This window comes from Phyllobates terribilis, unplaced genomic scaffold, assembly GCF_046119375.1.
Source record: "Phyllobates terribilis strain yellow unplaced genomic scaffold, ASM4611937v1 Scaffold_123__1_contigs__length_5148117, whole genome shotgun sequence".
Classification (NCBI taxonomy): domain Eukaryota; kingdom Metazoa; phylum Chordata; class Amphibia; order Anura; family Dendrobatidae; genus Phyllobates; species Phyllobates terribilis.
Window position 1 is genome coordinate 664337 of NW_027362883.1, and position 19275 is coordinate 683611.

Below are 19275 nucleotides of genomic sequence, written 5' to 3' on the forward strand. Positions count from 1 at the left end.
GATTAGTCTGTGGCATTCTGTTAAACTGTTGCTTATGGCGGTCTCTGTGAGCTTCTCAGCGACATTCAGCCAGCCAGGTATCCTGCCTGCAGTAGATGGAATGTGGCAATGGAACGCTGGCTGCGCGTGTCATAATAGGCTCTGAGCCTTTATATACCTGTGCACAGCAGCAGCCACCTTCAGTCTGCTGCTGGACAGCCAGCAGCAGCAGCAGCAGGAGAGGTATGTAATCAGGAGCCCTCCTGCTAAGGGTAGACAGCTGCTCGTTCCACCCCACCCCCCGCCTTAATTGGTTCTCCTCCCTTCCAACGGTGTTGAGGCGGGTGGGAACAGCAGGGGGTGAAGGTGCTGTGTTTAAAGAGGTGGAGTTATGCAGATCTAAAACGCGTGGATTGCAGCAGCAGCAAGCCGAAAAGTGCAGGCATGTAAGGGATCTAGAGGTTGACAACATGTCTTCTTAACGGGAGTCCAGGAGCTCATCTCCACAAATGGACTTTTCAGGATCCTTGGGTGGCTCCGTAGTTTGAAACCAATTCTGGTTATCGCTTCTCGGCCTTTTGGCTAAGATCAAGTGTAGTATCTGTTCTTATCAGTTTAATATCTGATACGTCCCCTATCTGGGGACCATATATTAAATGGATTTTTAGAACAGGGAGATGGAAAAAGAGCTTGCTCTGTCCACTCCACGCATTGACCTGGTATTGCAGTATCTCCAGGACCGGTGCATCCCTTCTTTAATGCAGTTTCTAAAATCAGAAAGAATTGAATTCAATGTTTTTTGTTCATTTTGCTTGTTTGTCGGATTTTGGGATGGACTCTTTGGCTTTGCTTTTCTTCTCCTCATTGGATTTTTCATGTTCAAAGTTGCAGAAGCCAGATTACAAGCTCATTTTGGTTCAACTTCAGCAACTGTGCATTGCATTGCCATGTAATGTGATGCAATGCTATCTTTCTAGCTCTCCCTTTTTACTTCCTTTTGGATAAACAGACATATTAGGCAAGCATTTTGGAGCTTTCACCTAAATAACTACAGGTGGTGAGATAAGCTGCACAATATAATTGACCTTTCAGTATATTGTTGCACACACACCATCTATTTAGCAAATGCCCTTGTTATCAACAGCAGCCTTTTAAACTCACCTGAGCTAACAGGTATGTGCGCTGGTTACTCTGCTGCGCTTAAAATTTCTTTTTTGGTTTGCTACAATGCCTTTTCTGAAACGTTGTCTCCTTCTGCTGGAACACTGACTTCTTTCATTTAATGCCTGCAGACTATAAAAGAGAACCCAACCCAAAAAGTTTGGTTGATTAGTCTGTGGCATTCTGTTAAACTGTTGCTTATGGCGGTCTCTGTGAGCTTCTCAGCGACATTCAGCCAGCCAGGTATCCTGCCTGCAGTAGATGGAATGTGGCAATGGAACGCTGGCTGCGCGTGTCATAATAGGCTCTGAGCCTTTATATACCTGTGCACAGCAGCAGCCACCTTCAGTCTGCTGCTGGACAGCCAGCAGCAGCAGCAGCAGGAGAGGTATGTAATCAGGAGCCCTCCTGCTAAGGGTAGACAGCTGCTCGTTCCACCCCACCCCCCGCCTTAATTGGTTCTCCTCCCTTCCAACGGTGTTGAGGCGGGTGGGAACAGCAGGGGGTGAAGGTGCTGTGTTTAAAGAGGTGGAGTTATGCAGATCTAAAACGCGTGGATTGCAGCAGCAGCAAGCCGAAAAGTGCAGGCATGTAAGGGATCTAGAGGTTGACAACATGTCTTCTTAACGGGAGTCCAGGAGCTCATCTCCACAAATGGACTTTTCAGGATCCTTGGGTGGCTCCGTAGTTTGAAACCAATTCTGGTTATCGCTTCTCGGCCTTTTCGCTAAGATCAAGTGTAGTATCTGTTCTTATCAGTTTAATATCTGATACGTACCCTATCTGGGGACCATATATTAAATGGATTTTTAGAACAGGGAGATGGAAAAAGAGCTTGCTCTGTCCACTCCACGCATTGACCTGGTATTGCAGTATCTCCAGGACCGGTGCACCCCTTCTTTAATGCAGTTTCTAAAATCAGAAAGAATTGAATTCAATGTTTTTTGTTCATTTTGCTTGTTTGTCGGATTTTGGGATGGACTCTTTGGCTTTGCTTTTCTTCTCCTCATTGGATTTTTCATGTTCAAAGTTGCAGAAGCCAGATTACAAGCTCATTTTGGTTCAACTTCAGCAACTGTGCATTGCATTGCCATGTAATGTGATGCAATGCTATCTTTCTAGCTCTCCCTTTTTACTTCCTTTTGGATAAACAGACATATTAGGCAAGCATTTTGGAGCTTTCACCTAAATAACTACAGGTGGTGAGATAAGCTGCACAATATAATTGACCTTTCAGTATATTGTTGCACACACACCATCTATTTAGCAAATGCCCTTGTTATGAACAGCAGCCTTTTAAACTCACCTGAGCTAACAGGTATGTGCGCTGGTTACTCTGCTGCGCTTAAAATTTCTTTTTTGGTTTGCTACAATGCCTTTTCTGAAATGTTGTCTCCTTCTGCTGGAACACTGACTTCTTTCATTTAATGCCTGCAGACTATAAAAGAGAACCCAACCCAAAAAGTTTGGTTGATTAGTCTGTGGCATTCTGTTAAACTGTTGCTTATGGCGGTCTCTGTGAGCTTCTCAGCGACATTCAGCCAGCCAGGTATCCTGCCTGCAGTAGATGGAATGTGGCAATGGAACGCTGGCTGCGCGTGTCATAATAGGCTCTGAGCCTTTATATACCTGTGCACAGCAGCAGCCACCTTCAGTCTGCTGCTGGACAGCCAGCAGCAGCAGCAGCAGCAGGAGAGGTATGTAATCAGGAGCCCTCCTGCTAAGGGTAGACAGCTGCTCGTTCCACCCCACCCCCCGCCTTAATTGGTTCTCCTCCCTTCCAACGGTGTTGAGGCGGGTGGGAACAGCAGGGGGTGAAGGTGCTGTGTTTAAAGAGGTGGAGTTATGCAGATCTAAAACGCGTGGATTGCAGCAGCAGCAAGCCGAAAAGTGCAGGCATGTAAGGGATCTAGAGGTTGACAACATGTCTTCTTAACGGGAGTCCAGGAGCTCATCTCCACAAATGGACTTTTCAGGATCCTTGGGTGGCTCCGTAGTTTGAAACCAATTCTGGTTATCGCTTCTCGGCCTTTTCGCTAAGATCAAGTGTAGTATCTGTTCTTATCAGTTTAATATCTGATACGTACCCTATCTGGGGACCATATATTAAATGGATTTTTAGAACAGGGAGATGGAAAAAGAGCTTGCTCTGTCCACTCCACGCATTGACCTGGTATTGCAGTATCTCCAGGACCGGTGCACCCCTTCTTTAATGCAGTTTCTAAAATCAGAAAGAATTGAATTCAATGTTTTTTGTTCATTTTGCTTGTTTGTCGGATTTTGGGATGGACTCTTTGGCTTTGCTTTTCTTCTCCTCATTGGATTTTTCATGTTCAAAGTTGCAGAAGCCAGATTACAAGCTCATTTTGGTTCAACTTCAGCAACTGTGCATTGCATTGCCATGTAATGTGATGCAATGCTATCTTTCTAGCTCTCCCTTTTTACTTCCTTTTGGATAAACAGACATATTAGGCAAGCATTTTGGAGCTTTCACCTAAATAACTACAGGTGGTGAGATAAGCTGCACAATATAATTGACCTTTCAGTATATTGTTGCACACACACCATCTATTTAGCAAATGCCCTTGTTATGAACAGCAGCCTTTTAAACTCACCTGAGCTAACAGGTATGTGCGCTGGTTACTCTGCTGCGCTTAAAATTTCTTTTTTGGTTTGCTACAATGCCTTTTCTGAAATGTTGTCTCCTTCTGCTGGAACACTGACTTCTTTCATTTAATGCCTGCAGACTATAAAAGAGAACCCAACCCAAAAAGTTTGGTTGATTAGTCTGTGGCATTCTGTTAAACTGTTGCTTATGGCGGTCTCTGTGAGCTTCTCAGCGACATTCAGCCAGCCAGGTATCCTGCCTGCAGTAGATGGAATGTGGCAATGGAACGCTGGCTGCGCGTGTCATAATAGGCTCTGAGCCTTTATATACCTGTGCACAGCAGCAGCCACCTTCAGTCTGCTGCTGGACAGCCAGCAGCAGCAGCAGCAGCAGGAGAGGTATGTAATCAGGAGCCCTCCTGCTAAGGGTAGACAGCTGCTCGTTCCACCCCACCCCCCGCCTTAATTGGTTCTCCTCCCTTCCAACGGTGTTGAGGCGGGTGGGAACAGCAGGGGGTGAAGGTGCTGTGTTTAAAGAGGTGGAGTTATGCAGATCTAAAACGCGTGGATTGCAGCAGCAGCAAGCCGAAAAGTGCAGGCATGTAAGGGATCTAGAGGTTGACAACATGTCTTCTTAACGGGAGTCCAGGAGCTCATCTCCACAAATGGACTTTTCAGGATCCTTGGGTGGCTCCGTAGTTTGAAACCAATTCTGGTTATCGCTTCTCGGCCTTTTCGCTAAGATCAAGTGTAGTATCTGTTCTTATCAGTTTAATATCTGATACGTACCCTATCTGGGGACCATATATTAAATGGATTTTTAGAACAGGGAGATGGAAAAAGAGCTTGCTCTGTCCACTCCACGCATTGACCTGGTATTGCAGTATCTCCAGGACCGGTGCACCCCTTCTTTAATGCAGTTTCTAAAATCAGAAAGAATTGAATTCAATGTTTTTTGTTCATTTTGCTTGTTTGTCGGATTTTGGGATGGACTCTTTGGCTTTGCTTTTCTTCTCCTCATTGGATTTTTCATGTTCAAAGTTGCAGAAGCCAGATTACAAGCTCATTTTGGTTCAACTTCAGCAACTGTGCATTGCATTGCCATGTAATGTGATGCAATGCTATCTTTCTAGCTCTCCCTTTTTACTTCCTTTTGGATAAACAGACATATTAGGCAAGCATTTTGGAGCTTTCACCTAAATAACTACAGGTGGTGAGATAAGCTGCACAATATAATTGACCTTTCAGTATATTGTTGCACACACACCATCTATTTAGCAAATGCCCTTGTTATGAACAGCAGCCTTTTAAACTCACCTGAGCTAACAGGTATGTGCGCTGGTTACTCTGCTGCGCTTAAAATTTCTTTTTTGGTTTGCTACAATGCCTTTTCTGAAATGTTGTCTCCTTCTGCTGGAACACTGACTTCTTTCATTTAATGCCTGCAGACTATAAAAGAGAACCCAACCCAAAAAGTTTGGTTGATTAGTCTGTGGCATTCTGTTAAACTGTTGCTTATGGCGGTCTCTGTGAGCTTCTCAGCGACATTCAGCCAGCCAGGTATCCTGCCTGCAGTAGATGGAATGTGGCAATGGAACGCTGGCTGCGCGTGTCATAATAGGCTCTGAGCCTTTATATACCTGTGCACAGCAGCAGCCACCTTCAGTCTGCTGCTGGACAGCCAGCAGCAGCAGCAGGAGAGGTATGTAATCAGGAGCCCTCCTGCTAAGGGTAGACAGCTGCTCGTTCCACCCCACCCCCCGCCTTAATTGGTTCTCCTCCCTTCCAACGGTGTTGAGGCGGGTGGGAACAGCAGGGGGTGAAGGTGCTGTGTTTAAAGAGGTGGAGTTATGCAGAACTAAAACGCGTGGATTGCAGCAGCAGCAAGCCGAAAAGTGCAGGCATGTAAGGGATCTAGAGGTTGACAACATGTCTTCTTAACGGGAGTCCAGGAGCTCATCTCCACAAATGGACTTTTCAGGATCCTTGGGTGGCTCCGTAGTTTGAAACCAATTCTGGTTATCGCTTCTCGGCCTTTTGGCTAAGATCAAGTGTAGTATCTGTTCTTATCAGTTTAATATCTGATACGTCCCCTATCTGGGGACCATATATTAAATGGATTTTTAGAACAGGGAGATGGAAAAAGAGCTTGCTCTGTCCACTCCACGCATTGACCTGGTATTGCAGTATCTCCAGGACCGGTGCACCCCTTCTTTAATGCAGTTTCTAAAATCAGAAAGAATTGAATTCAATGTTTTTTGTTCATTTTGCTTGTTTGTCGGATTTTGGGATGGACTCTTTGGCTTTGCTTTTCTTCTCCTCATTGGATTTTTCATGTTCAAAGTTGCAGAAGCCAGATTACAAGCTCATTTTGGTTCAACTTCAGCAACTGTGCATTGCATTGCCATGTAATGTGATGCAATGCTATCTTTCTAGCTCTCCCTTTTTACTTCCTTTTGGATAAACAGACATATTAGGCAAGCATTTTGGAGCTTTCACCTAAATAACTACAGGTGGTGAGATAAGCTGCACAATATAATTGACCTTTCAGTATATTGTTGCACACACACCATCTATTTAGCAAATGCCCTTGTTATCAACAGCAGCCTTTTAAACTCACCTGAGCTAACAGGTATGTGCGCTGGTTACTCTGCTGCGCTTAAAATTTCTTTTTTGGTTTGCTACAATGCCTTTTCTGAAACGTTGTCTCCTTCTGCTGGAACACTGACTTCTTTCATTTAATGCCTGCAGACTATAAAAGAGAACCCAACCCAAAAAGTTTGGTTGATTAGTCTGTGGCATTCTGTTAAACTGTTGCTTATGGCGGTCTCTGTGAGCTTCTCAGCGACATTCAGCCAGCCAGGTATCCTGCCTGCAGTAGATGGAATGTGGCAATGGAACGCTGGCTGCGCGTGTCATAATAGGCTCTGAGCCTTTATATACCTGTGCACAGCAGCAGCCACCTTCAGTCTGCTGCTGGACAGCCAGCAGCAGCAGCAGCAGGAGAGGTATGTAATCAGGAGCCCTCCTGCTAAGGGTAGACAGCTGCTCGTTCCACCCCACCCCCCGCCTTAATTGGTTCTCCTCCCTTCCAACGGTGTTGAGGCGGGTGGGAACAGCAGGGGGTGAAGGTGCTGTGTTTAAAGAGGTGGAGTTATGCAGATCTAAAACGCGTGGATTGCAGCAGCAGCAAGCCGAAAAGTGCAGGCATGTAAGGGATCTAGAGGTTGACAACATGTCTTCTTAACGGGAGTCCAGGAGCTCATCTCCACAAATGGACTTTTCAGGATCCTTGGGTGGCTCCGTAGTTTGAAACCAATTCTGGTTATCGCTTCTCGGCCTTTTGGCTAAGATCAAGTGTAGTATCTGTTCTTATCAGTTTAATATCTGATACGTCCCCTATCTGGGGACCATATATTAAATGGATTTTTAGAACAGGGAGATGGAAAAAGAGCTTGCTCTGTCCACTCCACGCATTGACCTGGTATTGCAGTATCTCCAGGACCGGTGCACCCCTTCTTTAATGCAGTTTCTAAAATCAGAAAGAATTGAATTCAATGTTTTTTGTTCATTTTGCTTGTTTGTCGGATTTTGGGATGGACTCTTTGGCTTTGCTTTTCTTCTCCTCATTGGATTTTTCATGTTCAAAGTTGCAGAAGCCAGATTACAAGCTCATTTTGGTTCAACTTCAGCAACTGTGCATTGCATTGCCATGTAATGTGATGCAATGCTATCTTTCTAGCTCTCCCTTTTTACTTCCTTTTGGATAAACAGACATATTAGGCAAGCATTTTGGAGCTTTCACCTAAATAACTACAGGTGGTGAGATAAGCTGCACAATATAATTGACCTTTCAGTATATTGTTGCACACACACCATCTATTTAGCAAATGCCCTTGTTATCAACAGCAGCCTTTTAAACTCACCTGAGCTAACAGGTATGTGCGCTGGTTACTCTGCTGCGCTTAAAATTTCTTTTTTGGTTTGCTACAATGCCTTTTCTGAAACGTTGTCTCCTTCTGCTGGAACACTGACTTCTTTCATTTAATGCCTACAGACTATAAAAGAGAACCCAACCCAAAAAGTTTGGTTGATTAGTCTGTGGCATTCTGTTAAACTGTTGCTTATGGCGGTCTCTGTGAGCTTCTCAGCGACATTCAGCCAGCCAGGTATCCTGCCTGCAGTAGATGGAATGTGGCAATGGAACGCTGGCTGCGCGTGTCATAATAGGCTCTGAGCCTTTATATACCTGTGCACAGCAGCAGCCACCTTCAGTCTGCTGCTGGACAGCCAGCAGCAGCAGCAGCAGCAGGAGAGGTATGTAATCAGGAGCCCTCCTGCTAAGGGTAGACAGCTGCTCGTTCCACCCCACCCCCCGCCTTAATTGGTTCTCTTCCCTTCCAAAGGTGTTGAGGCGGGTGGGAACAGCAGGGGGTGAAGGTGCTGTGTTTAAAGAGGTGGAGTTATGCAGATCTAAAACGCGTGGATTGCAGCAGCAGCAAGCCGAAAAGTGCAGGCATGTAAGGGATCTAGAGGTTGACAACATGTCTTCTTAACGGGAGTCCAGGAGCTCATCTCCACAAATGGACTTTTCAGGATCCTTGGGTGGCTCCGTAGTTTGAAACCAATTCTGGTTATCGCTTCTCGGCCTTTTGGCTAAGATCAAGTGTAGTATCTGTTCTTATCAGTTTAATATCTGATACGTCCCCTATCTGGGGACCATATATTAAATGGATTTTTAGAACAGGGAGATGGAAAAAGAGCTTGCTCTGTCCACTCCACGCATTGACCTGGTATTGCAGTATCTCCAGGACCGGTGCACCCCTTCTTTAATGCAGTTTCTAAAATCAGAAAGAATTGAATTCAATGTTTTTTGTTCATTTTGCTTGTTTGTCGGATTTTGGGATGGACTCTTTGGCTTTGCTTTTCTTCTCCTCATTGGATTTTTCATGTTCAAAGTTGCAGAAGCCAGATTACAAGCTCATTTTGGTTCAACTTCAGCAACTGTGCATTGCATTGCCATGTAATGTGATGCAATGCTATCTTTCTAGCTCTCCCTTTTTACTTCCTTTTGGATAAACAGACATATTAGGCAAGCATTTTGGAGCTTTCACCTAAATAACTACAGGTGGTGAGATAAGCTGCACAATATAATTGACCTTTCAGTATATTGTTGCACACACACCATCTATTTAGCAAATGCCCTTGTTATCAACAGCAGCCTTTTAAACTCACCTGAGCTAACAGGTATGTGCGCTGGTTACTCTGCTGCGCTTAAAATTTCTTTTTTGGTTTGCTACAATGCCTTTTCTGAAACGTTGTCTCCTTCTGCTGGAACACTGACTTCTTTCATTTAATGCCTGCAGACTATAAAAGAGAACCCAACCCAAAAAGTTTGGTTGATTAGTCTGTGGCATTCTGTTAAACTGTTGCTTATGGCGGTCTCTGTGAGCTTCTCAGCGACATTCAGCCAGCCAGGTATCCTGCCTGCAGTAGATGGAATGTGGCAATGGAACGCTGGCTGCGCGTGTCATAATAGGCTCTGAGCCTTTATATACCTGTGCACAGCAGCAGCCACCTTCAGTCTGCTGCTGGACAGCCAGCAGCAGCAGCAGCAGGAGAGGTATGTAATCAGGAGCCCTCCTGCTAAGGGTAGACAGCTGCTCGTTCCACCCCACCCCCCGCCTTAATTGGTTCTCCTCCCTTCCAACGGTGTTGAGGCGGGTGGGAACAGCAGGGGGTGAAGGTGCTGTGTTTAAAGAGGTGGAGTTATGCAGATCTAAAACGCGTGGATTGCAGCAGCAGCAAGCCGAAAAGTGCAGGCATGTAAGGGATCTAGAGGTTGACAACATGTCTTCTTAACGGGAGTCCAGGAGCTCATCTCCACAAATGGACTTTTCAGGATCCTTGGGTGGCTCCGTAGTTTGAAACCAATTCTGGTTATCGCTTCTCGGCCTTTTGGCTAAGATCAAGTGTAGTATCTGTTCTTATCAGTTTAATATCTGATACGTCCCCTATCTGGGGACCATATATTAAATGGATTTTTAGAACAGGGAGATGGAAAAAGAGCTTGCTCTGTCCACTCCACGCATTGACCTGGTATTGCAGTATCTCCAGGACCGGTGCACCCCTTCTTTAATGCAGTTTCTAAAATCAGAAAGAATTGAATTCAATGTTTTTTGTTCATTTTGCTTGTTTGTCGGATTTTGGGATGGACTCTTTGGCTTTGCTTTTCTTCTCCTCATTGGATTTTTCATGTTCAAAGTTGCAGAAGCCAGATTACAAGCTCATTTTGGTTCAACTTCAGCAACTGTGCATTGCATTGCCATGTAATGTGATGCAATGCTATCTTTCTAGCTCTCCCTTTTTACTTCCTTTTGGATAAACAGATTTATTAGGCAAGCATTTTGGAGCTTTCACCTAAATAACTACAGGTGGTGAGATAAGCTGCACAATATAATTGACCTTTCAGTATATTGTTGCACACACACCATCTATTTAGCAAATGCCCTTGTTATCAACAGCAGCCTTTTAAACTCACCTGAGCTAACAGGTATGTGCGCTGGTTACTCTGCTGCGCTTAAAATTTCTTTTTTGGTTTGCTACAATGCCTTTTCTGAAACGTTGTCTCCTTCTGCTGGAACACTGACTTCTTTCATTTAATGCCTGCAGACTATAAAAGAGAACCCAACCCAAAAAGTTTGGTTGATTAGTCTGTGGCATTCTGTTAAACTGTTGCTTATGGCGGTCTCTGTGAGCTTCTCAGCGACATTCAGCCAGCCAGGTATCCTGCCTGCAGTAGATGGAATGTGGCAATGGAACGCTGGCTGCGCGTGTCATAATAGGCTCTGAGCCTTTATATACCTGTGCACAGCAGCAGCCACCTTCAGTCTGCTGCTGGACAGCCAGCAGCAGCAGCAGCAGGAGAGGTATGTAATCAGGAGCCCTCCTGCTAAGGGTAGACAGCTGCTCGTTCCACCCCACCCCCCGCCTTAATTGGTTCTCCTCCCTTCCAACGGTGTTGAGGCGGGTGGGAACAGCAGGGGGTGAAGGTGCTGTGTTTAAAGAGGTGGAGTTATGCAGATCTAAAACGCGTGGATTGCAGCAGCAGCAAGCCGAAAAGTGCAGGCATGTAAGGGATCTAGAGGTTGACAACATGTCTTCTTAACGGGAGTCCAGGAGCTCATCTCCACAAATGGACTTTTCAGGATCCTTGGGTGGCTCCGTAGTTTGAAACCAATTCTGGTTATCGCTTCTCGGCCTTTTGGCTAAGATCAAGTGTAGTATCTGTTCTTATCAGTTTAATATCTGATACGTCCCCTATCTGGGGACCATATATTAAATGGATTTTTAGAACAGGGAGATGGAAAAAGAGCTTGCTCTGTCCACTCCACGCATTGACCTGGTATTGCAGTATCTCCAGGACCGGTGCACCCCTTCTTTAATGCAGTTTCTAAAATCAGAAAGAATTGAATTCAATGTTTTTTGTTCATTTTGCTTGTTTGTCGGATTTTGGGATGGACTCTTTGGCTTTGCTTTTCTTCTCCTCATTGGATTTTTCATGTTCAAAGTTGCAGAAGCCAGATTACAAGCTCATTTTGGTTCAACTTCAGCAACTGTGCATTGCATTGCCATGTAATGTGATGCAATGCTATCTTTCTAGCTCTCCCTTTTTACTTCCTTTTGGATAAACAGACATATTAGGCAAGCATTTTGGAGCTTTCACCTAAATAACTACAGGTGGTGAGATAAGCTGCACAATATAATTGACCTTTCAGTATATTGTTGCACACACACCATCTATTTAGCAAATGCCCTTGTTATCAACAGCAGCCTTTTAAACTCACCTGAGCTAACAGGTATGTGCGCTGGTTACTCTGCTGCGCTTAAAATTTCTTTTTTGGTTTGCTACAATGCCTTTTCTGAAACGTTGTCTCCTTCTGCTGGAACACTGACTTCTTTCATTTAATGCCTGCAGACTATAAAAGAGAACCCAACCCAAAAAGTTTGGTTGATTAGTCTGTGGCATTCTGTTAAACTGTTGCTTATGGCGGTCTCTGTGAGCTTCTCAGCGACATTCAGCCAGCCAGGTATCCTGCCTGCAGTAGATGGAATGTGGCAATGGAACGCTGGCTGCGCGTGTCATAATAGGCTCTGAGCCTTTATATACCTGTGCACAGCAGCAGCCACCTTCAGTCTGCTGCTGGACAGCCAGCAGCAGCAGCAGCAGGAGAGGTATGTAATCAGGAGCCCTCCTGCTAAGGGTAGACAGCTGCTCGTTCCACCCCACCCCCCGCCTTAATTGGTTCTCCTCCCTTCCAACGGTGTTGAGGCGGGTGGGAACAGCAGGGGGTGAAGGTGCTGTGTTTAAAGAGGTGGAGTTATGCAGATCTAAAACGCGTGGATTGCAGCAGCAGCAAGCCGAAAAGTGCAGGCATGTAAGGGATCTAGAGGTTGACAACATGTCTTCTTAACGGGAGTCCAGGAGCTCATCTCCACAAATGGACTTTTCAGGATCCTTGGGTGGCTCCGTAGTTTGAAACCAATTCTGGTTATCGCTTCTCGGCCTTTTGGCTAAGATCAAGTGTAGTATCTGTTCTTATCAGTTTAATATCTGATACGTCCCCTATCTGGGGACCATATATTAAATGGATTTTTAGAACAGGGAGATGGAAAAAGAGCTTGCTCTGTCCACTCCACGCATTGACCTGGTATTGCAGTATCTCCAGGACCGGTGCACCCCTTCTTTAATGCAGTTTCTAAAATCAGAAAGAATTGAATTCAATGTTTTTTGTTCATTTTGCTTGTTTGTCGGATTTTGGGATGGACTCTTTGGCTTTGCTTTTCTTCTCCTCATTGGATTTTTCATGTTCAAAGTTGCAGAAGCCAGATTACAAGCTCATTTTGGTTCAACTTCAGCAACTGTGCATTGCATTGCCATGTAATGTGATGCAATGCTATCTTTCTAGCTCTCCCTTTTTACTTCCTTTTGGATAAACAGACATATTAGGCAAGCATTTTGGAGCTTTCACCTAAATAACTACAGGTGGTGAGATAAGCTGCACAATATAATTGACCTTTCAGTATATTGTTGCACACACACCATCTATTTAGCAAATGCCCTTGTTATCAACAGCAGCCTTTTAAACTCACCTGAGCTAACAGGTATGTGCGCTGGTTACTCTGCTGCGCTTAAAATTTCTTTTTTGGTTTGCTACAATGCCTTTTCTGAAACGTTGTCTCCTTCTGCTGGAACACTGACTTCTTTCATTTAATGCCTGCAGACTATAAAAGAGAACCCAACCCAAAAAGTTTGGTTGATTAGTCTGTGGCATTCTGTTAAACTGTTGCTTATGGCGGTCTCTGTGAGCTTCTCAGTGACATTCAGCCAGCCAGGTATCCTGCCTGCAGTAGATGGAATGTGGCAATGGAACGCTGGCTGCGCGTGTCATAATAGGCTCTGAGCCTTTATATACCTGTGCACAGCAGCAGCCACCTTCAGTCTGCTGCTGGACAGCCAGCAGCAGCAGCAGCAGCAGAGGTATGTAATCAGGAGCCCTCCTGCTAAGGGTAGACAGCTGCTCGTTCCACCCCACCCCCCGCCTTAATTGGTTCTCCTCCCTTCCAACGGTGTTGAGGCGGGTGGGAACAGCAGGGGGTGAAGGTGCTGTGTTTAAAGAGGTGGAGTTATGCAGATCTAAAACGCGTGGATTGCAGCAGCAGCAAGCCGAAAAGTGCAGGCATGTAAGGGATCTAGAGGTTGACAACATGTCTTCTTAACGGGAGTCCAGGAGCTCATCTCCACAAATGGACTTTTCAGGATCCTTGGGTGGCTCCGTAGTTTGAAACCAATTCTGGTTATCGCTTCTCGGCCTTTTGGCTAAGATCAAGTGTAGTATCTGTTCTTATCAGTTTAATATCTGATACGTCCCCTATCTGGGGACCATATATTAAATGGATTTTTAGAACAGGGAGATGGAAAAAGAGCTTGCTCTGTCCACTCCACGCATTGACCTGGTATTGCAGTATCTCCAGGACCGGTGCACCCCTTCTTTAATGCAGTTTCTAAAATCAGAAAGAATTGAATTCAATGTTTTTTGTTCATTTTGCTTGTTTGTCGGATTTTGGGATGGACTCTTTGGCTTTGCTTTTCTTCTCCTCATTGGATTTTTCATGTTCAAAGTTGCAGAAGCCAGATTACAAGCTCATTTTGGTTCAACTTCAGCAACTGTGCATTGCATTGCCATGTAATGTGATGCAATGCTATCTTTCTAGCTCTCCCTTTTTACTTCCTTTTGGATAAACAGACATATTAGGCAAGCATTTTGGAGCTTTCACCTAAATAACTACAGGTGGTGAGATAAGCTGCACAATATAATTGACCTTTCAGTATATTGTTGCACACACACCATCTATTTAGCAAATGCCCTTGTTATCAACAGCAGCCTTTTAAACTCACCTGAGCTAACAGGTATGTGCGCTGGTTACTCTGCTGCGCTTAAAATTTCTTTTTTGGTTTGCTACAATGCCTTTTCTGAAACGTTGTCTCCTTCTGCTGGAACACTGACTTCTTTCATTTAATGCCTGCAGACTATAAAAGAGAACCCAACCCAAAAAGTTTGGTTGATTAGTCTGTGGCATTCTGTTAAACTGTTGCTTATGGCGGTCTCTGTGAGCTTCCCAGCGACATTCAGCCAGCCAGGTATCCTGCCTGCAGTAGATGGAATGTGGCAATGGAACGCTGGCTGCGCGTGTCATAATAGGCTCTGAGCCTTTATATACCTGTGCACAGCAGCAGCCACCTTCAGTCTGCTGCTGGACAGCCAGCAGCAGCAGCAGCAGGAGAGGTATGTAATCAGGAGCCCTCCTGCTAAGGGTAGACAGCTGCTCGTTCCACCCCACCCCCCACCTTAATTGGTTCTCCTCCCTTCCAACGGTGTTGAGGCGGGTGGGAACAGCAGGGGGTGAAGGTGCTGTGTTTAAAGAGGTGGAGTTATGCAGATCTAAAACGCGTGGATTGCAGCAGCAGCAAGCCGAAAAGTGCAGGCATGTAAGGGATCTAGAGGTTGACAACATGTCTTCTTAACGGGAGTCCAGGAGCTCATCTCCACAAATGGACTTTTCAGGATCCTTGGGTGGCTCCGTAGTTTGAAACCAATTCTGGTTATCGCTTCTCGGCCTTTTGGCTAAGATCAAGTGTAGTATCTGTTCTTATCAGTTTAATATCTGATACGTCCCCTATCTGGGGACCATATATTAAATGGATTTTTAGAACAGGGAGATGGAAAAATAGCTTGCTCTGTCCACTCCACGCATTGACCTGGTATTGCAGTATCTCCAGGACCGGTGCACCCCTTCTTTAATGCAGTTTCTAAAATCAGAAAGAATTGAATTCAATGTTTTTTGTTCATTTTGCTTGTTTGTCGGATTTTGGGATGGACTCTTTGGCTTTGCTTTTCTTCTCCTCATTGGATTTTTCATGTTCAAAGTTGCAGAAGCCAGATTACAAGCTCATTTTGGTTCAACTTCAGCAACTGTGCATTGCATTGCCATGTAATGTGATGCAATGCTATCTTTCCAGCTCTCCCTTTTTACTTCCTTTTGGATAAACAGACATATTAGGCAAGCATTTTGGAGCTTTCACCTAAATAACTACAGGTGGTGAGATAAGCTGCACAATATAATTGACCTTTCAGTATATTGTTGCACACACACCATCTATTTAGCAAATGCCCTTGTTATCAACAGCAGCCTTTTAAACTCACCTGAGCTAACAGGTATGTGCGCTGGTTACTCTGCTGCGCTTAAAATTTATTTTTTGGTTTGCTACAATGCCTTTTCTGAAACGTTGTCTCCTTCTGCTGGAACACTGACTTCTTTCATTTAATGGCTGCAGACTATCAAAGAGAACCCAACCCAAAAAGTTTGGTTGATTAGTCTGTGGCATTCTGTTAAACTGTTGCTTATGGCGGTCTCTGTGAGCTTCCCAGCGACATTCAGCCAGCCAGGTATCCTGCCTGCAGTAGATGGAATGTGGCAATGGAACGCTGGCTGCGCGTGTCATAATAGGCTCTGAGCCTTTATATACCTGTGCACAGCAGCAGCCACCTTCAGTCTGCTGCTGGACAGCCAGCAGCAGCAGCAGCAGGAGAGGTATGTAATCAGGAGCCCTCCTGCTAAGGGTAGACAGCTGCTCGTTCCACCCCACCCCCCGCCTTAATTGGTTCTCCTCCCTTCCAACGGTGTTGAGGCGGGTGGGAACAGCAGGGGGTGAAGGTGCTGTGTTTAAAGAGGTGGAGTTATGCAGATCTAAAACGCGTGGATTGCAGCAGCAGCAAGCCGAAAAGTGCAGGCATGTAAGGGATCTAGAGGTTGACAACATGTCTTCTTAACGGGAGTCCAGGAGCTCATCTCCACAAATGGACTTTTCAGGATCCTTGGGTGGCTCCGTAGTTTGAAACCAATTCTGGTTATCGCTTCTCGGCCTTTTGGCTAAGATCAAGTGTAGTATCTTTCGAAAAGGCGGTTTTGGATGTTGGCCGCCCTAGTAGATTGATACATTATGCACACTGGGGTTTAGGCGCTTGTTAGTACGCCAGGTGGCTAATATAGTCATCTGGTGGAAAGCATGGCCCCCCAGGATCGACGCCATTGGGCCGGGGAAGATCGAAAGCCCGAAGTGTGAAGTGCCCCAGGAGTGGTGACCCTGGGGTGCCTTAACTCACTGGGATTGGGAACCCCACTTGAGTTTATGGCACATTTGCACAAGCACTTCAAATTTTCTTTCTTCGCACACACCCTTATTCCGGGCCTTCTGGCCTTAGGATGGGGAATTTTTCAATTCCCGGTCGAAGGTCCGGGCAGTATTATACTGTGAAACCTTCACTATTTATTTAATTTCTTTGTCACTGTGTGTCCACTTATTCACGTGTGTCACGTCCTACTAGGATTTTGTCGGGATGCGGTTCCCTTACGAGTTCCTCTCTTGGCAGGTCTAGGGGGGGAGTGTGTGGCCATCAGGTTCCGCTCCCCCCTGAACCCCCCTGGCTCTCCTCTTTCGGGAGGAGAGCGTTGTTGGCTCCCCTCTTTCGGGAGGGGAGCACAGTCTTTGGCTCCCAGTGCCTTGCTCGGGTGAGAACTCGGGCAGGTGCTGGTGGTAAGATTGGGTCGCCTCTGGCTTCGGCTGGAGGTGGCTTTTTGTCCCTGTTCCTCGCTGTGGCCTTTTGGCTCGGAGGGACGGGGAATGGTTTGGGGGACCCTTCTCCTTTTGGAGAGGGTTTCATGAAGACCAGCATCCTAGTGCACTTTTTTTGTGGCACTTGTCACTTTTTTAAGCGCACTCGGGTTTTGTACACGAATTCGGGCTTTCGCCAAAAGAATTTAAAAAAAAAAAAAAAAAATCTGTTCTTATCAGTTTAATATCTGATACGTCCCCTATCTGGGGACCATATATTAAATGGATTTTTAGAACAGGGAGATGGAAAAAGAGCTTGCTCTGTCCACTCCACGCATTGACCTGGTATTGCAGTATCTCCAGGACCGGTGCACCCCTTCTTTAATGCAGTTTCTAAAATCAGAAAGAATTGAATTCAATGTTTTTTGTTCATTTTGCTTGTTTGTCGGATTTTGGGATGGACTCTTTGGCTTTGCTTTTCTTCTCCTCATTGGATTTTTCATGTTCAAAGTTGCAGAAGCCAGATTACAAGCTCATTTTGGTTCAACTTCAGCAACTGTGCATTGCATTGCCATGTAATGTGATGCAATGCTATCTTTCTAGCTCTCCCTTTTTACTTCCTTTTGGATAAACAGACATATTAGGCAAGCATTTTGGAGCTTTCACCTAAATAACTACAGGTGGTGAGATAAGCTGCACAATATAATTGACCTTTCAGTATATTGTTGCACACACACCATCTATTTAGCAAATGCCCTTGTTATCAACAGCAGCCTTTTAAACTCACCTGAGCTAACAGGTATGTGCGCTGGTTACTCTGCTGCGCTTAAAATTTCTTTTTTGGTTTGCTACAATGCCTTTTCTGAAACGTTGTCTCCTTCTGCTGGAACACTGACTTCTTTCATTTAATGCCTGCAGACTATAAAAGAGAACCCAACCCAAAAAGTTTGGTTGATTAGTCTGTGGCATTCTGTTAAACTGTTGCTTATGGCGGTCTCTGTGAGCTTCTCAGCGACATTCAGCCAGCCAGGTATCCTGCCTGCAGTAGATGGAATGTGGCAATGGAATGCTGGCTGCGCGTGTCATAATAGGCTCTGAGCCTTTATATACCTGTGCACAGCAGCAGCCACCTTCAGTCTGCTGCTGGACAGCCAGCAGCAGCAGCAGCAGGAGAGGTATGTCATCAGGAGCCCTCCTGCTAAGGGTAGACAGCTGCTCGTTCCACCCCACCCCCCGCCTTAATTGGTTCTCCTCCCTTCCAACGGTGTTGAGGCGGGTGGGAACAGCAGGGGGTGAAGGTGCTGTGTTTAAAGAGGTGGAGTTATGCAGATCTAAAACGCGTGGATTGCAGCAGCAGCAAGCCGAAAAGTGCAGGCATGTAAGGGATCTAGAGGTTGACAACATGTCTTCTTAACGGGAGTCCAGGAGCTCATCTCCACAAATGGACTTTTCAGGATCCTTGGGTGGCTCCGTAGTTTGAAACCAATTCTGGTTTTCGCTTCTCGGCCTTTTGGCTAAGATCAAGTGTAGTATCTGTTCTTATCAGTTTAATATCTGATACGTCCCCTATCTGGGGAAAATATATTAAATGGATTTTTAGAACAGGGAGATGGAAAAAGAGCTTGCTCTGTCCACTCCACGCATTGACCTGGTATTGCAGTATCTCCAGGACCGGTGCACCCCTTCTTTAATGCAGTTTCTAAAATCAGAAAGAATTGAATTCAATGTTTTTTGTTCATTTTGCTTGTTTGTCGGATTTTGGGATGGACTCTTTGGCTTTGCTTTTCTTCTCCTCATTGGATTTTTCATGTTCAAAGTTGCAGAAGCCAGATTACAAGCTCATTTTGGTTCAACTTCAGCAACTGTGCATTGCATTGCCATGTAATGTGATGCAATGCTATCTTTCTAGCTCTCCCTTTTTACTTCCTTTTGGATAAACAGACATATTAGGCAAGTATTTTGGAGCTTTCACCTAAATAACTACAGGTGGTGAGATAAGCTGCACAATATAATTGACCTTTCAGTATATTGTTGCACACACACCATCTATTTAGCAAATGCCCTTGTTATCAACAGCAGCCTTTTAAACTCACCTGAGCTAACAGGTATGTGCGCTGGTTACTCTGCTGCGCTTAAAATTTCTTTTTTGGTTTGCTACAATGCCTTTTCTGAAACGTTGTCTCCTTCTGCTGGAACACTGACTTCTTTCATTTAATGCCTGCAGACTATAAAAGAGAACCCAACCCAAAAAGTTTGGTTGATTAGTCTGTGGCATTCTGTTAAACTGTTGCTTATGGCGGTCTCTGTGAGCTTCTCAGCGACATTCAGCCAGCCAGGTATCCTGCCTGCAGTAG

General features: G+C 45.2%; 13 non-coding genes and 2 pseudogenes across 13 annotated transcripts; all 15 read left to right on the forward strand.

Annotated features, from left to right (window-relative positions):
• Positions 1-541: 541 nt before the first annotated feature.
• LOC141202226 (U2 spliceosomal RNA) lies at positions 542-732 on the forward strand. Its single transcript, XR_012273507.1, has one exon. It is a non-coding gene; the product is annotated as a U2 spliceosomal RNA (small nuclear RNA).
• Positions 733-1847: 1115 nt separating this feature from the next.
• Positions 1848-2038, forward strand: LOC141202463 (U2 spliceosomal RNA). Its single transcript, XR_012273735.1, has one exon. It is a non-coding gene; the product is annotated as a U2 spliceosomal RNA (small nuclear RNA).
• Positions 2039-3156: 1118 nt separating this feature from the next.
• Positions 3157-3347, forward strand: LOC141202464 (U2 spliceosomal RNA). Its single transcript, XR_012273736.1, has one exon. It is a non-coding gene; the product is annotated as a U2 spliceosomal RNA (small nuclear RNA).
• Positions 3348-4465: 1118 nt separating this feature from the next.
• Positions 4466-4656, forward strand: LOC141202465 (U2 spliceosomal RNA). The gene has a single exon (XR_012273737.1). It is a non-coding gene; the product is annotated as a U2 spliceosomal RNA (small nuclear RNA).
• Positions 4657-5768: 1112 nt separating this feature from the next.
• On the forward strand, positions 5769-5959 carry LOC141202952 (U2 spliceosomal RNA). The gene has a single exon (XR_012274097.1). It is a non-coding gene; the product is annotated as a U2 spliceosomal RNA (small nuclear RNA).
• Positions 5960-7074: 1115 nt separating this feature from the next.
• LOC141202953 (U2 spliceosomal RNA) lies at positions 7075-7265 on the forward strand. Its single transcript, XR_012274098.1, has one exon. It is a non-coding gene; the product is annotated as a U2 spliceosomal RNA (small nuclear RNA).
• A 1118-nt stretch (positions 7266-8383) lies between these two features.
• On the forward strand, positions 8384-8574 carry LOC141202954 (U2 spliceosomal RNA). Its single transcript, XR_012274099.1, has one exon. It is a non-coding gene; the product is annotated as a U2 spliceosomal RNA (small nuclear RNA).
• A 1115-nt stretch (positions 8575-9689) lies between these two features.
• Positions 9690-9880, forward strand: LOC141202955 (U2 spliceosomal RNA). The gene has a single exon (XR_012274100.1). It is a non-coding gene; the product is annotated as a U2 spliceosomal RNA (small nuclear RNA).
• A 1115-nt stretch (positions 9881-10995) lies between these two features.
• On the forward strand, positions 10996-11186 carry LOC141202956 (U2 spliceosomal RNA). Its single transcript, XR_012274101.1, has one exon. It is a non-coding gene; the product is annotated as a U2 spliceosomal RNA (small nuclear RNA).
• Positions 11187-12301: 1115 nt separating this feature from the next.
• On the forward strand, positions 12302-12492 carry LOC141202957 (U2 spliceosomal RNA). The gene has a single exon (XR_012274102.1). It is a non-coding gene; the product is annotated as a U2 spliceosomal RNA (small nuclear RNA).
• Positions 12493-13607: 1115 nt separating this feature from the next.
• Positions 13608-13798, forward strand: LOC141202958 (U2 spliceosomal RNA). Its single transcript, XR_012274103.1, has one exon. It is a non-coding gene; the product is annotated as a U2 spliceosomal RNA (small nuclear RNA).
• A 1115-nt stretch (positions 13799-14913) lies between these two features.
• Positions 14914-15104, forward strand: LOC141202350 (U2 spliceosomal RNA). Its single transcript, XR_012273625.1, has one exon. It is a non-coding gene; the product is annotated as a U2 spliceosomal RNA (small nuclear RNA).
• A 1115-nt stretch (positions 15105-16219) lies between these two features.
• On the forward strand, positions 16220-16311 carry LOC141202723 (U2 spliceosomal RNA; annotated as a pseudogene).
• Positions 16312-17120: 809 nt separating this feature from the next.
• Positions 17121-17300, forward strand: LOC141202577 (U2 spliceosomal RNA; annotated as a pseudogene).
• A 1115-nt stretch (positions 17301-18415) lies between these two features.
• LOC141202339 (U2 spliceosomal RNA) lies at positions 18416-18606 on the forward strand. The gene has a single exon (XR_012273615.1). It is a non-coding gene; the product is annotated as a U2 spliceosomal RNA (small nuclear RNA).
• Positions 18607-19275: the final 669 nt, after the last annotated feature.